The sequence below is a fragment of the Somniosus microcephalus genome, chromosome 9 (genome assembly GCF_052327205.1).
Source record: "Somniosus microcephalus isolate GS21.2 chromosome 9, FLI_Smic_1.0, whole genome shotgun sequence".
NCBI classification, from domain to species: domain Eukaryota; kingdom Metazoa; phylum Chordata; class Chondrichthyes; order Squaliformes; family Somniosidae; genus Somniosus; species Somniosus microcephalus.
Window position 1 is genome coordinate 27,779,432 of NC_140995.1, and position 22,896 is coordinate 27,802,327.

Sequence of the window (22,896 nt, forward strand, 5' to 3'; positions counted from 1 at the left end):
CACCTCCTCAAGATGCTGACCCATGCTGATGTATGGTTCTACGGGCACAGGCAGCTCTCCGGTAATTCAACCAAGTGCCTATTCTTCATACGTGAGCCTTGACATTGAGTGTTGGCAATCATGGGTGGCATCACCTCTGGACAGGTCTTATCTCACCTGGCTATTGAACATACTATCCAGAAAGGATCACTAACTGTATAATAATCAGGAACAAAGGCTCCTTTTCTTTTCCTTAGAGCAGGGATTCTCTGGCAATTTGCAGCGCCCTGGGGATCTTATTTTTCTTTTTCATTTTTGTCGAATATTTTCTTGGTGACATTGAACATTTCTTCCAACAGAGCTTAATTGGTTAATGTTGTTCAACAGGCTACAGAACAAAAGAAACATTTCTTCAGTACCTGTATGAACGTTATGTAGCACACAGTCTTGCCACATGTCCTAGTAGTGTTTGGTCTTTCAAATGACTCTTCCAACTTGCAGGGCTGATATGAGAACTTTTCCTATCTTTCAGGTTGACTGGTTTGAATTTACCTTCACCTGTCATCAGTAACAAGAATTGGCTGCGGCTGCATTTCACGTCAGACAGCAACCATCGGCGCAGAGGATTTAACGCACAGTACCAAGGTGAGAGAGTCTTCAAGTCAAACAGAAGCAGATAATCTCATTGAAGCCAAGTAACCGGTCTCAATATCTTACTGCAAATAAAAATAAAAATTAACAATCCTGGAAATCTGAAATAAAGAAATAAGTAATGGAAATGTCCAGCAGGTCAGCAGTCATCCGAAGGAGACAGAAAGGTTGTCTTCTGAAGTGTGAACTGAGGAAGGGTCGCACCTGAAATGCTAATTGATCTCTTGCTTTCACATGTTTGCTGATCATTGCGAACATTTTCTGTTTTTATTTTAGAATGTCTTTCTCTCCTGTTAAGGTAATTTGTTTGGGGTATTTTTGTTTTGGTGGACAGGAGTGTGAAATCTTTCTTTCCTGAGTCAGCATTGATCTCCAAGACCTGCTTTGTGCAGCTGAGAGGTCAGGTGGAGAAGCCTAACCTCTGCCAATGTTGCTCTGAGTCCGTTCTCCAAAAGTATGTGAGAGTGGAGTTATGATGGCAACTCTTCTCTCCCCCAGCCTGGTAAGAATGTGTCTGCCCTCCGTTTAACATCTCCCCTTTTCAGTGGTGCCCCCGAGAATGGAAACTCTAGGGTAGGGATCAAACTTAGGTCATCTCATGCTTCATCATTGTTCTGACGGATTTTACCTGCCACTCAGCTTGGAGTCACCTTGGAGGCAAAATTTCTCCTGTTGATATTTCTAGTGAAAAAGTCTGTGTGGGAAAGCCCATTTCTGTACTCACCAACTTTTCACTAAAATTATCAACAGGAATAATAACCCATTGTTTCTTGTTCCTCTGTAGCTAATTGGCGTGTTTTAAATGGTATATTTGCAAATGCAGCCAAGAGAAAAGGGATGCTTTTGTGGTAATCATAATCTCTTTAACTACCTCTTATCAATTGTTTACCCAACTTCAGATTTTATGTTGTGTGTCAACGGTTATGGATTTGAAAATGTTCTGGATTCTATCAGGCTCTGTCGTGTCCAATCTATGCCGAGCAGGAGTCAACAAAGCCAATAGCAGGTTGAATTATATTGCTAAAATAGTAGGATATAAGCCAGAGGAACTTGTGATCAAAGTGCATGGTCAGACTGCACCTTGAGTACTGGGCTCCAGCAGTGCAGAGAAAAGCCCACAGGGCTGATCTGTCGTGTCAAAGCTGAATTATGAGAAATGGCAGGAGAAGCTTAGGATTTTCAGGCTGGAAAGGAGCAGTCTGCGAGATTTTCTTCTGGAGGTATACAAGATAGTTAATGGAATGGAGAAAGTAAATAATTACTTTAAATTAAATTGTTCAAGCCAGCAAAAGTTAATTTAGGATTGATAACGGGAATCTCTTCACACAAAAAGAAATATTTGGAATAGATTTCCAGATACAGTAGAGGCAAAAACCCTGGAATAATTTACGAAATGATTTGCTGCAGCAGTGGGGGCTGTAGAGTCTTTCTGGATAGCTGAATTAAGATGGCCTGAATGATCTTGCCTCTAATATGGCAGACAGGAAGCGCATGCTCATTACATAGAAGATAGGAGCAGGAGTAGGCCATTCGGCCCCTCGAGCCTGCTCCGCCATTCAATGCGATCATGGCTGATCATCCAAATTCAGTACCCTGTCCCTGCCTTCTCTCCATATCCCTTGATCCCGTTAGCCTTAAGAAATATATCCAACTCCTTCTTGAATATGTTTAATGAATTGGCCTCTACTGCCTTCTCTGGTAGAGAATTCCACAGGTTCACCACTCTCTGGGTGAAGAAATTCCTCCTCATTTCTGTCCTAAATGGCTTACCCCTTATCCTTAGACTGTGACCCCTGGTTCTGGACTCCCCGACCATTGGGAACATCCTTCCTGCATCTAGTCTGTCCAGTCCTGTCAGAATTTTATAAGTTTCAATGAGATCCCCTCTCATTCTTCTAAACTCCAGTGAGTATAAGCCCAATCGACCCAATCTCTCCTCATACGTCATTCCTGCCATCCCAGGTATCAACCTGGTGAATCTTCGCTGAACTCCTTCCATGGCAAGCCAGATGTGCACCCTCCTGCCTTGTTGGTGTAGGCAGAAGCTAGGCATCCAGAGCTCGTGCCTCAAACAAGCATTTGCCCCTTTGTATATTCAAATAAGAGGCCTAACACCCAGCGAAGACCCTCTCTGCAGTATTGCTTTGCCCTGAGGAAGCCAGCCAGCTGCATTCAGCAAAACCAGGTCTATGTGCAATCTAACAGGTGGTCTTTAAAGGGACTGCTACAGGCCACCACCAAAAAGGTAAGTCTCTTAAAAATATTTCCCTGCATGTGGAGCCAGGAGGTGCAGGAGTGCATCTCCTGACCCTAACTTAAAACCATGGGCTACTACTCGTCCCTCCTCCCACCCCACCCCCCCCGGCTGATCATGACCAGCCCACCCGATCACGACCTCAAACCCCTCGATTGCCGCTGCTACCCTACTTATCGACCTCATCCTGTCCCAGACATCCACTTCCCAATCACCCCTCCTCCAAGTTACCCCCCTCTCCCGATTGTCCCCTCTCCTGGTCACCCCCTCTCCTGGTTCCCATTAAACTCTTAGATAAGAACATAAGAAATAGGAGCAGGAGTCGGCCATTTGGCCCTTCGAGCCTGCTCCGCCATTCAATAAGATCATGGCTGGTCTTCTACCTCAACTCCACCTTCCTGCACTATCCCCATATCCCTTAATTCTCTTAGTTCCCCAAAATTTATCGACCTCTGTCTTGAATATACTCAACGACTGAGCATCCACAGCTCTCTGGGGTAGAGAATTCCAAAGATTCACAACCCTCTGAGTGAAGAAATTTATCCTCCTCTCAGTCCTAAATGGCCGACTCCTTATTCTGAGTGACACTGTGACCCCGTGTTCTAGATTCCCCAGCCAGGGGAAACATTTTCTTAGCATTAACCCTGTCAAGCCCCTTAAGAATTTTATATATTTCAATGAGATCACCTCTCATTCTTCTAAACTCTGAGGAATATAGGCCCAATCTACTCAATCTCTCCTCATAGGGCAATTCTCTCATCCCAGGAACTAGTCTAGTGAATCTTTGTTGCACTCCCTCTCAGGCAAGTATGTCTTTCCTTAGCTAAGGAGACCAGAACTGCACACAGTACTCCAGGTGTGGCCTCACCAATGCCCTGTATAATTGTAGTAAGACTTCTTTACTCTTATACTCTAAACCCTTTGTAACAAAAGCTAACGTACCATTTGCTTTCCTAATTGCTTGCTGTACCTGCATGTTAACTTTCTGTGATTCGTGTACAAAGACACCCAGGTCCCTCTGAGTGCAAACATTTCCCAGTCTCTCACCATTCAAAAAATATTCTGCTTTTTTGTTTTTCCCACCAAAGTGGATAACTTCACCCTTCCCCACATTATATTCCATTTGCCATGTTTTTGCCAAAAACAACCTGTCAACCTGTCTATATCTCTCTGCAGCCCCTTTGCATCCTCCTCACAGCCTACTTTCCCACCTAACTTTGTATCGTCAGCAAACTTGGCTATGTTACACTCAGTCCCTTCATCTAAGTCATTAATATAGATTGTAAATAGCTGAGGCCCAAGCACTGATCCTTGCGGTGCCCCACTAGTTACAGCCTGCCAACCCAAACAAGTCCCATTTATTCCTACTCTCTGTTTTCTGTCCATTAACCAATCCTCAATCCATGCTAATATATTACCCCCAATCCCATGAGTCCTAATTTTGTGTAATACCTTGTGTGGCACCTTATTGAATGTGTTTTGAAAATTCAAATACACCACATCCACTGGTTCCCCCTTATCCATCCTACTAGTTATACAGTATCTTCAAAAAACTCTAACAGATTTGTTGAACACAATTTCACTTTCATAAAAACATGTTGACTCTGCCTAATCATATTACGATTTTCTAAGTGCCCTGTTACCACGTCCCTAATAATAGATTCTAGCATTAACCTTCTACTGATGTCAGGCTAACTGGCCTATACTTCCCCTTTTTTTCCTCTTCCTCCTTACTTAAATAGTGTGCGACGTTCCAATCCTTGGGGACTGACCTAGAATCTAGGGAATTCTGGAAGATTAATACCAGTGCATCCACTATCTCTGCAGCTACCTCTTTTAAAACCTTTGCCTGAGAGCCCCTGCCAGCGATGTAGTGGCCCAACCTTCGAGGCCTTTTCTCCGGCGAGCTGTCTGCGGACTCCCATTAGTTGTCCGTAGCCCCCTAATTCAATGATAATGAGGCCCAGTGCCTAATTTTAGGTGCGCCTCTGGCCCATCCATTCAGGTGCAAGGCTCGTTCCCATCTTTCGGATGAGACGTTAAACCGAGGACAGACGTAAAAGATCCCATGACACTATTTCGAAGAAGAGCAGGGGAGATATCCCCGGTGTCCTGGCCAATACTTATCCCTCAACCAACACCACTAAAGCAGATTATCTGGTCAGTATCACATTGCTGTTTGTGGGAGTTTGCTGTGCGCAAATTGGCTGCCACGTTTCCTACATTACAACAGTGACTACACTCCAAAAAGTACTTCATTGGTTGTAAAGCGCTTTGGGATGTCCGGTGGTCGTGAAAGGCGCTATATAAATGCAAGTCTTTCTTTCTTTGTGCCCAATAGGCTGAATTGGGATCAACAGCGCTGCATATGGCTAAACATTTTTAGTGGCTCCATTGTTATTCCAGGTTTTTATACAGATTGGTTTCCTCTCCGTGTTTGAGTGCTCGTTTCACACTTCTGTGGTTTGCAGTTACTGTTGATGACATTCTAGTTCCATTACTGATGTGTTTTTTTTTCAATTCTGTCATCTTTCAGGCAAAATGCTAGATGATAAGTACTGACTAAATAGGCTTGAAATTTATGTATGTGTGCTCGTTTCCTAAAGCAGCATATAGTGATTGGCAGGTTAAGGGGGAATTGAAATCATGTGCAGACAGTTTAAATGAATCCTCTGTCTGATCATTTTAGCTCTTGTTTTGCGACTAGAATGGTAGCTCATAAATTAATAGTAACAAAAGAACAGTAAACTTGTGACAGTGACTTATGAAAGCATTCAGTCGCAGTTACTTAAAAAGAAATATTAAGTGCAGCTCCTGCTGTGACTCCAGCCTCTTGGAGTGTGAAGCTGTAATCTGCTTTTCAGGCTTTAAATAGAAACTGTAAACATATGGTTCCAATATTTCTTTCCCTGAAGCGGATCTGGCAGGATCTTCCTCCTGAAAATTGTCTGCTACTCGGTTCTGTCTCAGTTCCCTTACTACATGTGGTGGGCAATCCCTTTAGGTTTGCAGAAGACAGTGATCCGTCAAGCAATGTAATGGTAGTTTGTTTTAAAAGCAATATTATGCACAGCAACTTTCATTGCATTATTTTACACTTTGCAAATCAAATCACCAATGACTATATTATAGCCCCCAAAAAACTTTTTAGTCAGAATAAAACACTTTATTGAGACCATATTGTTAGAGGATGGGTGTTCTTATAACTTTATAAGTTACTCCTCAAAATAATGGATTTCAAAAGCATTTATTGGCTATCATTGAAATTAAGCATTCAGTGATATCATTGGCAATCATTACACATAGACTTATGGCTACGAGTTCACCAGAGGATTCAAAGCCGTTACAATTTTCGAGCTGGAGGATTTTTCAAGGCTGATTCGGCCTCATCAGATTCTGAAGTATCTCTCTGAACACCCACACTTTTATATCTTTTTCCCGTTCCTGCTACATGACCATCCTTATGTTTCTACATGAGCTCATCCACAGTTATCATTCAACACCGATTTGATTGTCCTGTCCTTGCAGCCATAGATTGCATTCCCTTAATTTGACTCACACTCCCAATTTTTCCAGAGCTATGGTATTTCTCAGGCAGTTGCCTCTTCAAGGCTGTAGCTAACAAAGGCAGCTTCTTTGTCCACTGCTGAATTTCTTCTCAGCTAAAGACTGTCTCTGCTTGTTCTGTGTCTTTGCAATAACTTCAGTTTTGACGATTTATTTTCCATCTGGAAAGGAAGATGTATTCACAGACGTATTCTCTTGCAGAATTTATTATCTACTAATTACTGAAAAGTCTTTTAGTGATGTGTACTCTCCAAACTAACCATTGCTTTTAATTTCATTTTATATATTAATAAATTAAAGCAAGTCTGTCTGATGATTACACTTTCATTCTTCGAACAGAAACTCACTTAACAAACAAAAGTTAAAAGTTAATATTATTACAATATAAAGAGACTTTGAGACAATTTAATTAACTCTTTCCTTACAATAATGGCCCAGATATTCCGATCCCTATGGGTGGGTACGATGTGTACCCACCTGTAGGAACATCGGAAATGCCGGTTTCAGGCATGCAGAGTGCATGCGCTGGAAACCGGCATTTCCGATCTGTCAAGAATGGTCTTGACAGATCCTCCACCTGCCCTGGAGAAGGGCCTCTGCGGGCGGATAGTTCCGCTTTTTGGAGACCCTCCGCCCGCAGAAAACCCCTACAATTCTTATGCCTGGTAAAAGCAGGAGTAAGGCCTGCTTTTACCAAGATAAGAGTTGAAAAAAGTCACAAAATTTTTTTTCCACTGATTTATCATTTAAAATACTTTAAAAAAGGTAAGTTTATTTTTAGCCCCGTAAAAAACTTTAATTATTTTTTTCAAAAAATAAATTTTTGTTTAAAGTACTTAATTTATTGCAATTTCAAGTCATTTTAAAAATGTGATTTAAAAAAAAAATGTATTTAAAGTTTTACTATGTTTTTTCATTGATCTCCATTCATATATTGGACAAGTCTTCCTGTCAAATGTATGAAGGGAGATTCCCTTCTGTGATTGGCTCCCCATGGCCCACGTGATCCCAGGGACGCTGCGAACTACATGCACCCCTGGGATATGTGGGCCCTGCGCACTTGGAGTTTGGCGAGGCCCAGGAGTGGAAGCGTGTGCGGCCCGGGAGCCCTCAGGTAAGGGCGCAGATTTTTCCAGATCGCAGGCCTCCGCCTGTGGGAGGCCTGCAATCGGAATATCTGGGCCATTATGATTCTGAAATGTGACTCTGTATAAAACAAGTCAAACATATTGTAGAAAGGGAGTTGATTATAGTGTTGATCATTGACAAAAAATTAGTAGAGGCCACTTGTTCTTCTTGTGTTTTGAATTATTATAACCCAATCTTCTTGACTTCCTCTCATTGATAGATCATTATGGTTTGACTTTGTGCCATCTTGGTTGAATTAGAATATTACTGTTTCTATTTTTAGTAATATGTAGAGGCCCAGAAATTTGGGTCGGAGGCTTCCCGCGGGTGCAGGCCTCCGACCTGCACTTACCTAGCACGCCGGCCGATGAGCTGTGGGCCGGCGTGGTATTCCGACCCTGGGCCTCCTCCAACTGCCGGAGCGCAGTGCTTGCGTATCCCGGGGTGCAGTTAGTTCAAAGCATCCCCTGGGATCACGTGGGCCATGGAGAGCCAATGGTAGCAGGGAATGCTTCATTCATAAATTTGACAGGAAGAGCTGTCAAACCTATAAATACTATAAGCCCCAAAACATAACTAAAACTTCAAATAATTTTTTTTTTAAATCACATTTTTAAAATAACTATAAATTACATGAAGTAACTATTTTAAACAATAATTTAAATTTTTGAAAAAATTAATCATTTTCTAACGGGGCTAAAAATAAACTTACCTTTCTTTAAAGTATTTAAAAATAATAAACCTGTGGAAAAAATGTTTTAATTTTAATTAATTCACCACTTACCTTGTTAAAAGCAGGCCTTGCGCCTGCTTTTTAAAAGTGTAACTGCTGGAGACTTACCCTCCCGGAGAAACCTGCAAAAAAAAGTAAGTTTGATGCGCACGCGCTGCTTCTCCGGCGCACGCGTTCGACCTGTGAACCCCTTCTTTCAAGGGAACAGAAGTTCCAGTGTCCCGCGCATGCGCAGTGCATGAACGAAACCGGCACTTTCGTTGGGCCTATGCGTGAGTACCCAGTGCGTACTCACGCATGGGGACCCGAATTTCTGGACCATAATATCCATTGGGCTGAATTATCTTACTCTTTACTGTTGGAATGTTCAGCACTACCTCAACTGTGAACTGTGCATACCTCAGTTCCATGTCCGAGCTGCTTCAAAGTTATGAATATGACTTTAATATTACTGTGCATGCGTGAATGCCACAAATGACTTTGCCATTATGGCCAGGATCTTTGGGAGATGATCTGTACAAGCCATCAATGTTGAAAGAACATTGCTGACCTACGCAGGTGGGCTGAGAGGTCAACCCACTCAAGGCCACTGGCAAAATGGTGACATAATAATGTCAAAATGCACTGACATGCAGGCGCGATCTTGCCAGCCCTGGGGAGGCAGGTATGGAGGCAGGACTGCTGGGAAAATGGCAGAATTTGGCACCGCCCCCAACCCGCCTCCGTGTCATCTTGCCAGAAGGCGGGTAGCCGTCCCACACCGGGTCCCGTCTCCTTCGAGACGGGAAGGGATTACAGCCAGATAAGAGGATTATCCCCATTTTGCCCACACAAGTGCGGGCTTCCCGAAGGCTCAGAACCCCGCCAGGGTCACCGAGGCGAGTAGTGGGTCTGCGGGGATTGGAGGGGTCCAAAAGTGTGCTGTGGAGGTGAGTGATGGGTGCAAGTGTGGAGAGGTGCGTATATGAGGTAAGTGGAAAGTGTTAGTAAAAGTTTACTTATCTTTGTTTCTTCCTGCAGGCTTCAATTGGTGGATATGCAGAGAGCCTCGCACCTCCGAGGCAGAGATGACAGATGGCCGTTGCATTCTCCAATGCAACAACCATCTAATTTCTGCAAAAGAAAGAGGTTTGATGAGGTCTTGAATTCAAGAACTCATCAAACTACAGAGAATGTCGCTTGTTTGACAACTTCACAGAGCTGTCAAGCGATGACAATTCATCTGTCAAAAATTTTTGACAGATGAAATGTCATACGTTGACGTTCTCTGCAACTGGCTCTCCCTTAATTGGCCTGCTAAGCCCGCTGGGCGGGCTTAACAAGGTCAATCAAGGGAAAATAGAGTGGGTTGGCCACAAATCAAAGGAAGCGGAACATCGACCTGCCAAGCAGCAGTCCCGCCTCCATTGGCAAAATCACCCCCAAACTGTAGTGCTGCCTGATTCTCTTGGAGAAACCAATTGGAACTAAAGGAACCCCCTGATATCAACATGGATATCAACATATCATTGGTATGAGAATGTTGCAAGGCATTCATTCCAGGCTAATATTGGAAATGCTATTCATTATTCACCCAATATGTACAAATACTTATTTCCAGCAGGAGTAACTATATGGCAATCAGGAACAGGTCACTGATTTTATTCCCTCCTATCCTGGCATTGCAGATCTTTTTCAAAAACATTTTACCAATGTTTGCTAAAATTAATTCTAATACCGATGGTTTCTGTTTATCTAAAAGGTCCTAGACAAATCATATGTATTGTCCTTTGAAGTAAGCTCACAATTTCATTATTGCAGAATATTTTTGCTTTCATAGGCATTTCTGAAAAATTCAATTTGTTTTTTTACTTCTGAAATTTTACTGCTTATGTTAGTTCAGCATTCCAGCTGAATCGATGGCTCAGTCATTACAAAAAACAATCTCTTCAGAAGCTTCCAACTGATTTTGGGTTGAAGAAATGGTTCCTCTAGGGTTGAAGGATGATTCTCTTATCACCGTTTGGTGATCGTTTGGACTTTGGAAATGACTATATTGTCTTGCTTGCTAAAATATTCCTGAACCACCGAAACAAGATTATCGCAGCCAGCACTCTTCCTAAGACCCAGATGGGTTTTGATCCAAGTGAAGGGCTTTGGACCCAAACTTTGTTGGAAGACATATTTAAAGAACAAAACAGTAATCTGTACATTACCTTCTTCAATTTGACACTGTATGCAGATAGGGACTGTGGAAGTTCTTGACTGCATTTGGCTGATGTGGTGTTGAGATGAGTGATAAGTACTGGAGTAGTGTCTGTAAGCTTTGTCCATCATCATGATAGAAGCATAGGGATGTTGTGCCAACCTAACAGCTTGGACTGCCCTTTTCTGCCACGCTGAAGGAAGCCATACAAGCTCCCCTGGAAAGAGTGTTCATCGAGTTCAGGACAGATTGAAAGGTGTTCAACTCATAAGAAAAAGAAAGAACTTGCATTTGTATAGCACCTTTCATGACCTCAGGATGTCCCAAAGTGCTTTCCAGCCAATGAAGTACTTTTGAAGTGTAGTCACTGTTGTAATGTAGGGAAACACAAACAGCAATGAGATAAATGAGCAGATAATCTGTTTTAGTGATGTTGGTCGAGGGATCAATGTTGACCATGACACTGGGAGTACACTCCTGCTCTTCTTTGAAAAGTGCCATGTGGCTGGATTTTGCCAGCGGTGGCGGGTTTGCGGTGGGAGTGCTGGTTGGCGGATTCCGGTCCCACTCCTGGCTTATCCATATTCTTATGGAGGGAGTCACAGCACGCAGGGAGGTTATCTTCCCTTCCAAGGGTGGAAAAGACCTCCCCAGGACACCAACGCAGCCTGGTTGCACATTGCACAGGAGGGCAAAAGCAGAGATGTCGTCAGGAGCACCAGGCTGCAGTGGCGCAAACCTTTCAATGATCTCAGTAGATCACGAAACGTTACTGCAAAGACACACTTAATCTCGTCCTGCTGTGCCACTCATCGCATCCCCATAACTCTGCCTTCCCTACCCTACTCCTGCACATCCTTACTCACACCAACTTACCTTGCACCTCCACCCATCCCTCTCTACCTACATTATCACTTCCCCATCTCACTAGCCACCCCTCACACTCACCCGCATCCCAGGTCCAATCATACCAACTAACAACACATATGGATAGGCGCTTGGGTGTTTTATGCAATGGTCATGTAAATTTTCTGTTAATGTGTTGTCGAACATTGAAATCTTTATTTTCAACACTTTGCCCTGTTGCACCGATCTGTGCTCACCTTAGTGAGTTGCAGTGAATGGTGAGACAAAACAGTATCCCACGCAATGGTGATGAGTGTGAAAGGAATGGCTTAGTCATTGTAGGAATGCTTTATGTTGCTAGTGTGGGGTGGTGTTAACCTTGCGCATCATGTGGCAGCCAAGGTGTACAGCGTCAAGTGAAGTAAATCTGGCCATGGTGATGCCATCGCTGGCTTCCCGGCAGCAATGTTGTTGGATGCTGATGCCCTGTGTCCTGTGCAGCATCAGGTGATTGCGGAGAAGGTTGGTGTTGTTGTTGGTGTTGTTGGTGTGCCTGGCGATGTTGCTGTTGGGGCTGATCGGGGAGGGATTCAGAGGACCAAAGTGAGAATTTTTCAAGGGCACCGCTGTTGCTGGAACAGATGGCAGCTGAAGTTGAGATGACAGAAGCGATCTGTCAATGGTGAGAGAGCTTGCTCCAAGGAGGTGACAGTGGACAGAGAGTTTACTCCAAACACTTCCAAACTGCATAAAGCTCAAATGTGTCTTCCAAGTCCTGAAGGCTCACCAACTGTGAAATGGTAGCTTTCATGCCACTTTTGCAGCTGTCATCTATTCACAGCAATGGGGAGACATAGAGAACCCGACCTACTTACCTGACGTGATTTCCAAAGGATTTGAACCCCGTTAAAAATGTGGTAAAATAGAAAAAAGCTGGCAAAATAGTAGTAAATAAGCACTTAACAAGCAGTTAGTATCTTAAATGCCTCCCCTGCCACTTGGTGTCGGGTCTGTTCTGAAATCGCAGACCCGACACTTTGGAAACTTACATGGAGGCGGGTTCGGAGTGGGCTCCCAACCCACTGTCAATCACTTTGATTTTGACAGCGGGCCCGCCTCCAAACCCACACTCTGAGTGTCGGCAAAATCACGGCCATCGTTTTTTTTACAACTACCTGAGAGGGCAGATGGGGCCTTGTTTTATTGTCTCATCCAAAAGGCAGAACCACCGACAGTGTAGCATTCCCTCAGTACTGTACTTAAGTGGGCGATTTTCCCAGCCCCGAGGAGGCGGGTTTGGAGGCGGGACAGTTGGCAAAATCGCAAAAAGTGAGGGCGGGTTCGGAACCCGCCTCCATCCTGCCTCTGTGCAATTTTGCCGGAGGCGGGTTTGATGGGTGCGATTCGGTCCCGCCTCTATTAGTTGGGAGAGGTAGTTAAGACCCTTAAATAGTCGTTAAGGGCCTCTATAATCATACTTTGACCGGCCTTTGTTATTTTGCCACATTTTGTGCGCGCTGCACAACCCTCCAAAACCACGGCAGCTAATCCTGGCGGGTTGACAAGTGGGTGGCCTCCTCACAGCTGCAGCTCCACCATTAAAACGGAGCTTTCATCAGGGAGCAGTTGCAGGTGGCAGAACTCTTGTTCCACAAATCTTTCAGCACTTTTAGCAGGCCTACCGAAGTCGGAGGTGCTGCAGCTTCTATCTCTCAACTGTGGGACCTCCTTGGAAAACCCTCTCCCCACTTCCCTTTCGGAGGTATATGCCAGCAGCATGGGAACCATTTATTTCCTTTCACCATGGACCTCAGATTCGGATGAGGAGCAGCCACGGCAGCAGCAGAACCAGGCAGCTCAGCAGCAACAGCAGCAGGAGCGCCAACCTCCGGCTCACCCACCTGATGTTGCATAGGGCAGAAGGCGCCAGCGCATGGAAGCACGTCGCCGCAGGAGATATCCCCTCTCAGGGTTTACAGACAGAGGATGAGCTACCACAACATGACTTAGCAGCAGTGCCAAAGGAGGCTGAGAGTTTCGCGAGAGGTTGTCAGAGACATCTGCGCACTGCTGCACCAACACCTGGAGCCCAGAGGAGCGGGTGGACATCCCTTACCAGTGGCTGTCAAAGTCTCCATCGCACTCAACTTTTTTACCTCAGGCTCCTTCCAGGGATCATCAGCAGACATCGCCTTCAGTACCGCGGTGCTACGTGTCGGTGCGCGTGGCACTGCTGCACATAGTGCCGTGAAATTCAGTGGTAGCGCCCCAAGCAGGAAGTGGAGCGCTTTCCAGTAGCAACCCACCTCCTGCTTGAGGTGCTACTACTGAATTTCCGGCGGAAGGGTGCTAACTTTTTCGGGGCGCATCTCCCAGTCAGCCGCCCACAGTTGCATCATGCAAGTTACCGATGCCCTTTTCGCAAAGGCGCACAATTACATCCACTTCTCAGGGGATCAGGCAAGTGTAACCACGCATTCAGTTGGCCTTGCAAATATGGCAGGCTTGCCAATGGTACAGGGCGTCATAGACTGCACACATGTGGCCCTCAGGGCACCCCATCACAACCCAGCTATCTTTGTCAACCATAAGGGCTTCCACTCCCTCAACGTACAGCTCCCTCAACGTACAGCTGGTGTGTAACCACAAGAGGAGATTTTGCATGTTTGCACCAAATTCTGTGGTAGTTGCCATAACTTGCTCATCCTGCAGAACTCTAGTGTTCCTCCGCTCTTCAATCTGCCAAACCAACTTAACGGATGGCTCCTTGGTGACAAGGGCTACCCCCTGAAGAAGTGGCTAATGACGCTGATCAGGAGGCCAGCGAACGAGGCTGAGGAGCGCTACAACGCCAGCCACATTTCGACCAGGTTAGTCATCAAGCAAACCATTGGCTTGCTGAAGATGCGATTCCGATGCCTTAACAGATCAGGTGGAGCTCTGCAGTATTCAGCAGCCAGGGTCTCCAGAATGGCCGTGATCTGCCGTGCACTGCACAACATGGCACAGCGTCATGACTTGCAGCTTCTTGATGAGCAAGTGGCTGAATTCATAGCCTCCTCAGATGAGGATGAGGAGGAGGAGAAGGAGGACTGAGTGGTGGCGCATCTACCGGCAGCATGTGAGCACATGGCTGCTCGTGATGCAAGGGATGCACTCATCTGGTCAGATTTGCATAGGTTGCCCATTGTGGCATATGTGCTTGGCTCCTTCTTAACACATGATAGACAATGGACATGACTCTCTGGCCTCCTTTCACTCTGACCACCAACCTGACCATGCAAGTGTCGCGGAGCCTGCAATGTGGAGCTGCCTAAGCCGAAATAACAGATGCCATCATGCCAACAGTTTGCCATCACCTAATTTTAATACATTCACACAGGGATTGTGGTGTATGTAACCTGTTCCACCTTAAGAGAACTTAAGCCTGTTCCACCTTAAGAGATGTACTACTTTCTCTGGCTGCTGTATACATAATACCGGTGGTATAAGTACTGTGTAGTGATATTGTATGTAGTATAGTCCTGACCTCCAACCAGTAAAGACCTGTTGAACTTTATTCTTGTAGTCTGTGTCACTAATTAATCTTAATACAACTGGAACACACAGACTTAACAGTGGCGACGAGTCCGATTCTTACCCTGCGGCAGTTTATATCCACGGCGGATTCGTCCACAGAACGGGCGTCGAAGAGAGGCATCCACCCTCATCACCCTGCTGGAAGACATGTCGCGCGGCAGGCATCGAGAACCCGGAGTGCAGAAGACATCCTGAACTCGAAGCCTCCATCAGCGGCAGTCAGCTATCTTCTTTCTACCTCGGTGGTGGGTAAGCCGGTCAGCGACGCGAGCAGAAAGTCGGCCGCGTTGGCTGTACAGACGGGGGGAGGAAGACGGAGGAATAAGGGTGGTGAGATCGATCGCGACCAGAGATAAGGGCCGGGCCGCATTCGGGCCGAAAGGCGCAGCGCGGGGACAGCGATCGCGGCTGGTGATAAGGGCCGGGCCGCTTTTGGGCCAAAAAGGCGCAGCGTCTGGGGTGACTGAAGGCGCGAGAGCCGCGGTGAAGGCGAACGCAGCCGGTGCTAATAACTGGGCTGCAAGAAGGGCTGCGAGGCGTGACATCGGGGAAGCGCGAATGCCCGAGGGAGCCACGGTGAAGCGGAGACAGCGTCGGGGGAGTTACTAACTGCTGGGAAAGGGGAGCAGCAGCGGCACGCCAAACGCCATTGCAGCCAGTGGGTGAAGACCGCCAAGCGCGGGAAAACCGCCATTTTGTAGGCGGAGGACGAAGACAAGAGCGGGAAGCCGCCATCTTGGGATAAATAAATTGCAACGATGCCTAAACATGGGAACATTAATACCTTTGATAGCGACATCGAAAATTGGGCCATGTATGTAGAACGCATACAAAATTATTGTAAAGCAAATAAAATCCCAGATGCAGAGAAAGCACTAACTTTATTAAACTTAATGGGTGCGAAGACATACGGGCAATTGAAACACCTTTTATCACCAGATGAACCGGCGGATAAGATGTTCGAGGAGATTGTTACTGTCCTGAAAAATCATCTAAACCCCACACCGCTGATGCTAGCGGAATGATTTAAATTTTACAGCAGAAGGCAGCTGAAGGATGAAAGCAATGCTGAATATTTAATGGAATTGCGTAAGCTAGCAAAGTACTGTCAGTTTGGAACGGGACTAACAGAAGCGCTAAGAGATAAATTTGTGTGTGGATTATTAAAAGAAGATACACAAAAGCGACTGCTCGAGGAGAATGAGCTGACGCTTGAGAAAGCGGTCACTATGGCAGCAGCACACGAAGCCGCAGCGAGAGGCACGGCAGCAATGCAGCTACGGTCACCGGAACTCAGTACAAATAAATTGGGTTTGAGTACTGTAAAATGTTATCGTTGTGGAAAGACAACACACGATCAGAACCAGTGTTGGTTTAAAAACCAAGAATGCAGAACGTGTGGCAGGCTTGGCCACATAGCTAAAGTATGCCGGTCAGGAAAGAAGACCAGCAACAAAAAGTCACCGCAAGGAAAATACATAAAGGTGCACAAGGTGACAAAGACCAGTTCGAACGAACAGAAGTCAGATTCAGACGCTAGCAGTAATGAACTGGGTATCTTAAGCGTACACAACGTTGGTAAGGATGCAGATCTCCAGACAATTTGGGTCACTCTCCAGATAGCAGGAGTCCAAGTAAAGATGGAATTGGACACTGGATCGGCATTGACGGTCATGAATAAGAAAGATTACAAAAGGTTATTCCAATATATTCCCCTACGGGATACGGAGATTATATTGAAACCATACACGGGGCAAAGAGTGTACCCCATCGGAAAGATAGAGGTAAAGGTGGTCCACAAGGGTGAAGAAAGCCAAGTAATGGACTTATATGTGCTACCTGAAGGAGGTCCACCACTACTGGGACGGGAGTGGATTAGGAAAATGAATATGGACTGGCACTCCTTAAAAGCACTAACGGTAGATTCCGGGGAAACAGATGTCAAACCTAAACGATTGTCCAAAATATTGGATGATGCTAAAGAGGTGTTCCAGCAAGGACTGGGAACACTGAAAGGAATTACGGCAAACATCAAGATTGATGAACATGCACAACCAAAATTTTTCGAAGCCAGACCTGTACCCTATGCAATACGACCTACTGTAGAAGCGGAACCGGAAGCGCTAGAACGTTCAGGTGTACTGTCTAAGGTAGATTGGAGTGAGTGGGCTACGCCCATTGTTCCCGTTATGAAACGTCCTTCGAGCAACAAGCCAGGAGAACCAGGGAAGGTTCGCATCTGTGGAGATTTCAAGATCACCATTAATCCGGTGCTTCACACGGTGCAGTATCCGCTTCCGCGGATTGAGGATATTTTTGCTTCGTTGTCTGGCGGGAAACACTTCACCAAGATAGACCTGGCGCAGGCGTACTTGCAGATGGAGGTTGAAGAAGAGTCACGCCAGTACCTCACGATCAACACGCATAGAGGTTTGTACCGGTATAATAGGCTGGTTTTTGGAGTGGCATCGGCTCCGGCAATTTGGCAGAGGGCCATGGAGCAGGTATTACAGGGAATTCCAGGCACACAATGTTACCTGGACGATATTCTGATTACAGGTGATGGTGATGAAGAACACCTCGCAAACTTGGAACTGGTGCTCAACAGACTGAAAGAGTATGGACTTAAAGTTAATCGGCAGAAATGTGAGTTCTTTCAGAAGCGGATCTCGTACTGTGGTCATGTCATTGACCGGGAGGGGCTTCATAAGTCTCCTGACAAGATAGAGGCAGTTGTAAAGGCTCCCGCTCCGGATAATGTCTCTCAGTTGAGGTCGTTTCTGGGATTGATTAACTATTACCATAAGTTTCTACCGAATCTATCCACGGTACTGCACCCGCTGAACGCTCTTTTACAGAAGGGGGTACCATGGGAATGGAGCGAAAACTGTAAGAAGGCATTTCGCAAAAGCAAAGAATTGATCACCTCAGAGGAAGTGTTGGCTCACTTCAACCCGACACTGCCTATTCGGTTGGCTTGTGATGCTTCTCCATATGGTATTGGGGCAGTACTCTCACACAAGTTGCCAAATGGCACGGAAAGGCCAGTCGCGTTTGCATCCAGATCATTGACCTCCGCTGAGCGCAACTATGCGTAGATCGATAGGGAGGCTCTCAGCCTTGTATGGGGAGTGAAGAAGTTTAATCATTACCTGCAGGGCCAAAAATTCACACTTCTGACAGACCATCAGCCGTTGGTATCCATTTTTAACCCTAAGAAGGGTGTTTTGGTGATGACAGCACAGCGACTCCAGAGATGGTCCCTTTTCCTAGGGGCACATCAATATCAAATAGAATTCAAAGGTACAAAGCAGCATGGCAATGCTGATGGGCTGTCGCGCCTGCCACTACGTGAAGCAGAAGAGACGACGAAAGTTGACCCTGTTGAGTTATTTCATTCGACCAACATCGAGTGTTTACCAGTCACCAATGCAAGTATTGAAAGAGAAACCAGGAACGACCCGACACTATCCCGAGTTTACGAGGTGACAGTGAAGGGATGGCCAACACATGGTGATCCTCTGTTACCGGCATTCTCGGCAAGGCGAGACCAGCTGTCCGTCTGCCGTGGTACTTTGATGTACGGGACAAGAGTGATTATTCCTCCCAAGTTACAGGAAAGAGTTCTAAAGGAACTGCATGAAGGTCATCTGGGGGGAGTTAAGATGAAAAGTCTTGCTAGGGCTTATGTATGGTGGCCGGGCATTGACCAACAGATAGAGGAGTTGACAAAAAGCTGCGCTGGGTGCCAAAAAGTGCAAAATGCACCTCCGATCGCACCGCTACACCCATGGGAATGGCCTTCAGCCCCTTGGCAACGCATACATATTGACTTTGCTGGTCCATTCATGGACTCCATGTTCCTAATTGCGGTGGACGCACATTCCAAATGGCCAGAAGTGATCAAGATGAATACCACTACTTCAGAAAAGACAATTGCGGTGTTAAGAACAATATTCGCAAGGAACGGATTGCCAGAACAGATATGTTCGGACAACGGACCACAGTTCGTGTTGGAAGAATTCCAAAAATTCTTAAAGAAGAATGGGGTGAAACATTATACCTCTGCCCCATATCATCCGGTGACAAACGGGTTGGCCGAGAGATTTGTCCAAACATTCAAAAAGGCAATAAAGGCCATGAACGATGATCAGATTCCGTTGCAACACAAGGTGGACAATTTCCTAATGGCATATCGAAACGCCGCTCATGCAGTGACTAACCAAAGTCCTGCCATGATGTTTTATAACAGGAGGTTGCGGTCCAGGTTGGACTTGTTAAAACCAAATGTGCGGAGGGAAGTGGAAAACAAACAGTTCCGGCATATTAATAACAGGTCCACTCGAAGTTTCGACGTAGGACAACCAGTGTTGGCAAGGGGCTATGGAAACGAAAAATGGCAGTCCGGAACAATTCGGGCCAGACAAGGACCTCTGATGTACACAGTAGATATTGGTAACAATGTGATAAGGCGTCATGCGGATCAACTGGTAGAATCAAGAGCAAGGGTCGAACCCATGGTTGCGACAGAGACAACTGTGGAAGACGTTAATGAACCTGAAGCATCTACCTCGGCAGGGACTGTACCTGATGATGACGTCCAATACATAGGAAACCAACAAGAAGAGTCACCTCAGCAACAAGAATCAGAGACCACTGAAAGGCGTTATCCAAACCGAATCAGAAGGCCTCCTGAGAGACTGAACCTTTGAACTGTTTATACCTGAAGTTATATATGTATATATGTTATTATTATGTTATGTTAAATGGGGATATGACTGTTAAACTAAAAAGGGAGGATTGTGGTGTATGTAACCTGTTCCACCTTAAGAGAACTTAAGCCTGTTCCACCTTAAGAGATGTACTACTTTCTCTGGCTGCTGTATACGTAATACCGGTGGTGACCACCGGTATATAAGTACTGTGTAGTGATATTGTATGTAGTATAGTCCTGACCTCCAACCAGTAAAGACCTGTTGAACTTTATTCTTGTAGTCTGTGTCAGTAATTAATCTTAATACAACTGGAACACACAGACTTAACAGGGATGACATTTCATCAATAAACAGAAACAATCACCCAATCTGCACACAGATCTGGAGGTTATATCCCCTGCTAGCTGGACCCACACAGTCTTGGTTTCTTTGGGAGGCCTCTTCCTCCCAGATGAGGGGAAGAGCACCTCCCTGCTAGCTCTCACCCCCTCAACCAGCATACCAAGCGCCTCATCCGAGAACCTCGGGAGGCCCTTGCTTTGGAGCTGGCCATTGTTCAAGGAGGTAAAAGTATGGAGGTGGTGCATCATCGACCAAAAACCTATGGAATGAGCCAAGGCAGCAAGCAGCCCTTAAATGAAGCTGGATAAGTGACGTCAGCAGAGGCGAGTTTCAATCCCAAAAGACTAATTGGCCCAGGGGAACCCACACCACTGAAATTAATTGGCCAATTAGGGGAAAATCGCAAATTTTTCCCACCTGACAATGGAGGCGGGCTTGGATCTCACCCAAACCACAACCCGCCGCAATGGGAAAATCGTGCCCTAATTCTCTGGAGTGGAACTTGAACCCACAAACTTCTGACTCAGAAACTAGAGCGCTACCAGTGAGCCAAGGTTGACACCTTATGAAGACTACAAGAATGGATCAAAATTAAAGAAGCTATTGTTCATGATATCCTGTTTGCTGATAACTGGCCCACACATTAGAAGACCACCAGATCATCATCAACTATTCATTAATCTGAAGAAGACTGATTTATGTTTCCGTTGACATGTTGTTCACATTTCACACCATCATTACTGTTCATTAAAGGAACATAGCTGAGGTCAGTCTAATAATTTACCTAAACAGGGCAGCACTTTTTCATATCTTTGGTGTTTCATTGATTGAGGACGGCATGGTCAGCTTTGGGTGTCTGGACCAAGCTTAATAATATGTATAAGGGAGTCATCCTGTCGCATACAGTATCACTCCTTTATAGAGTGCACAGGCCATTCTCATACCCTGCATGCCCTGTATTTTTACTTTTTTTTAAATTCATTATGGGGTTATGGGCATCGCTTAGCGAGGCCAGCATTTATTGCCCATCCCTAGATGTCCTTGAGAAGATGGAGGTAGCCCTTCTTCTTGAACCTCTGCAGTCCATGTGGTGAAGGTGCTGCCACAGTGCTATTAGGTAAGGAGTTCCAGGATTTTGACCCAGCGATGATGGAGGAATGACGATCTATTACCAAGTTGCGCCCTGAAAAAGTTGGCACCCCATCTCTTGAAATTCAGTAGTAGTGCCTCAAGCAGGAGGTGGGGTGCTACTGGAAAGTGCTCCACCTCCTGCTTAGGGCGCTACCACTGAATTTCACGGCACCACATGCAGCAGCACCACGCATGCCAGCATGTAGCACCGTGGTACTGCAGGCCTCCTCCCCTGATTAAAGGGGAGAGGCCTAGTGCTGCGCGCACCAGGGGGCTGCTGGACCACCGGGGAGTGGGGTGCCGTGGAAACACTCAAGAGGAGTGCCGGGCTGAGCGAGCACAGCCGGCACCCTGCATAAAAAAGTGAAAGGGGCCAGGTGCTGGCAGTCGACCAACATAAAGTGAGCCACTCGACACCTGCCCCTTAAGTAGCGCTGCCGCTGCAAAAACACCCCCTGATCCTGTCGGACATATTGTCCGGTGATAGGTCAGGGGGCGCAGGGGAAGTTTGCGGCCGGGGCACAAGCGGGCCGCTGTGCATGGCGATGACGTCATCGGCGGCGGCACAGTGGCGCGGGGTACTACCGGCTACCGCTGCCGCTGACCTCCTACTGAATTTTGCGGAGGTGTTAGCGGCGCCACTCCCGGGCACCAGGGGATTCGCGCCCTTAGCGGGCGCTAACGAGAGGTACAAACCAACCCAATTCTTCTCCCCCTGGGCTCTTCTCTATCAGGACTGCCCTGCTCTGCTGGAATACGCCTCGGCTGCTGTGGCTCTGCTCTCCCATTCAATGTCTTAAAATCTACGGTAACCTGTTTCAGCCTACAATGCCCATACCCCACCTGCTGCTGTTACCTGCTGAGTTTCAGAAATGTATTTCAGTGCACTGCTGGCTTTCCAGCTTTACTCTGCTGCGATGATGGTTCCTGGACAGAAATATGCGTTCTCTTGAGTTGAATCACATTTCTCCACGGGCGTCTAGGCTTTACTGTGTCCTACATCTTCACTCCTGCTTTCTCCACATACTGGATTCTTTACTGGATTCCTCTATACTAGAACTTAGTCTGCTTCCATAGGCGGGGAGAAATCCGGTGTAGCCCCATTTGGGGTGCTAAAACTTTAAAAGTTAAAAAATTAGCGCCAGGTGCTAAACATTCTCGCCTCCAATGAAATCCAGTTTTAGCGCTCCAAGAGGACATGGAGCGCTAAATCAAGCGCTAACCACTTCTCTTAGGGCGCTAAAGTCTGAGAGCGGGGCGGTAACGGCAGAGCGCTAAACAAGTTCGAGCGCATTGTAAACGGCACTCTTTTATCACAGAGGCTGCTTCCCTTGCTTAAAGGGAAGGACCAATGATGCTGCACAATCTAGTTGTCGTCAGATCTGTTTTGCAAGGCGACCTGGGCGACTGCCATTACCGCCCCAAACATTCTCACAAAGTGGAGGGCTTGGACATCTTGTACCAATGAAACATTAAAAACTTTGCGCAGGCACCAGACTGGTGCAAATAATAAAGGTTACGCTAGCTGAAAAACATTCCCATTTAATTACCGCTCCCGAAGCAGCCAGATAATTTCACAACGCCTCCTCTTGCTGGTGTTGTTGGCGCGAGGTGATAAAGCAGGGGAAAAGAGTCAATTTTCCATCCGGGGCGATAACGGGGCGCTGCGCACTTTATGACGTCACGAGCTGCGAAGCGCTAGAGGCCCAGGCGCTAAGAGTTGGCACCAAAACGGCACTGAAGTTCGCGGGCATCGCTGCATTTGCCGCGCCCGGTGCTAACCCCT

At 46.3% G+C, this 22,896-nt stretch overlaps 1 protein-coding gene across 1 annotated transcript in view; it reads left to right on the forward strand.

Moving 5' to 3' along the window:
- Positions 1-510: 510 nt before the first annotated feature.
- csmd1b (CUB and Sushi multiple domains 1b) overlaps positions 511-22,896 on the forward strand; it is a 1,295,488-nt gene continuing 1,273,102 nt past the window's right edge. The window contains exon 1 of the mRNA XM_085996460.1: positions 511-624. The gene's annotated coding sequence lies outside the window, so the exon portion shown is untranslated. The remainder of the gene's footprint in view (positions 625-22,896) is intronic.